Genomic DNA, 1805 nt, shown 5'->3' with positions numbered 1-1805 from the left:
ACCTTTTCAGCATCGCTGTGAGAGCATCCGGGTGAAGAATTTCTGCCAATTGCATGCTGAAATAGTTTCTTAGTGCTTCCCTTTGTTCTTGCAAGAGATCAGGACTGGTAGGCAGGCTAAGGCCAGAGATTCAATGCCCGAGGTCTTTCCTCTCCTTATCAGTCGAGTTACTTCATAACCTCTTATTCTGATTATAGTTGTCGTAACTCTCTCTATCTTAGGTGTCGGCATCACACATATCATATAGATAATGAATAAGAGAGCTAGGAAGGNTCCTTAAAAAGGAGACTGACATAGGGAACATAGACAAGTGAGCGTCGATGGATGCTTAATTCCCCTTATTTATTAGGGCACGGACGTCGCTTTTAGTTGTTTTCTTTGTTGCTACCATTGACCCCTATGCTGCATTCGATCCATCTGTCCAATCACCAGAGGCGGATATGTGCCCAGTCATCTGATGCCTTTAGGACCTGTAAGGGAAATCAGTCATAGGTAGGCCCCATAGCCATCAATTACGAGTCCGGGGCAGGCTAACCACCAACATCTTATCTCTTTTCATCCTTTCCGGTGGCACTAATAGAAAGGAAGTACTTGCCAACGAACCTTGACTCTCTACTCTCTCCCAGCAAATCAAGAAATCTAGTGCGATCAGTAAATGCATAATTTGGATTGGAATCCCGGGATTGAGAGACAGATATTCGCCAGGTCCGATATTGGATCATTTACTGACAAGTGCCAACCAGGTTTGGGCTAGGCTCGTGACGTTAAACAAGCGCTACTAGGAGGCAACCTAGATTTCTTCTTATACTTTTGCATTTTAAATTATTAGAATAGGTTGAATTTTAATTTTGGTGTGTATTCTTGGCTTTATTACTTGTTCTGAAAATGTTTGACTAATTTGCATGATGGATCTATTTGATGATTATTTGATGTGGATGAGAATTGATTTGTAATGCATGATGATATCCAGGAAATAGATGGGTGATGAATTTATGATTGTGGTCATGATGCTAGGCATGGTGTATGAATGAATTTGTGTGAGGAAGCATGTGTGTGAGATTTTGAGCTCCAGATTTTTTATTGTTGTATGCATTGTTCACAGGAAAACATGGATGATATTGCCTTAATCTTGATAATCGATTGAATTGCATGTGAATGTCATATGATCAAGGCCATTTTTGAAAACCCTTCTCTAGCCAAATTTTCACCCAAAGTGCTTGAAAATATTTTACCCTTTTTGAACCTTAGCCTTAAATAGTATGTGAACCCTTGTCTTGTAAATATTTACCTTGAGTTGGGATGAGCTTAATTGTATGCGATGAAAAGGTTCAAGTTTGGGGTTGTACGGGGGAAAATTGAAAAAAAAAAGCAAGTAAAAGGCATTGAGCTCAATTGTTGTGAAAAGAGAAAAATTCATGAGAAAAATTCAATTGTTGGTATGATTTGTTAATTTTCATGAGTACATTTTTGCTTAATGGATTTATCATTCATAGTGTATAACATCTATTATGCAATCTCTAGATTGAAAGATGCATGCATCTTATTGTGGATTTCACTGAGAATATTGAATTGAGTAGTTTTGTCATGTACCTTGGGATTGTTGAGGCATTGGATGGAAAAGTATAAAGCCAAGTTTTGTTTTATGTGTTATTTTGTTTTGTTTTGCTTGAGGACAAGCAAAATTCTAAGTTTGGGGTGTTGATGAAGGTTGAAAAACAGTTATTTTCATATGTCAATTTGGACCAAATTACACCCTTTACTACTCGGAATGAGCTTAGAATCAAGCAAAACTCAATAAATGAGTC

Source organism: Vigna radiata, unplaced genomic scaffold (assembly GCF_000741045.1).
Source record: "Vigna radiata var. radiata cultivar VC1973A unplaced genomic scaffold, Vradiata_ver6 scaffold_825, whole genome shotgun sequence".
NCBI lineage: Eukaryota > Viridiplantae > Streptophyta > Magnoliopsida > Fabales > Fabaceae > Vigna > Vigna radiata.
This window is presented reverse-complemented; position numbering follows the sequence as displayed.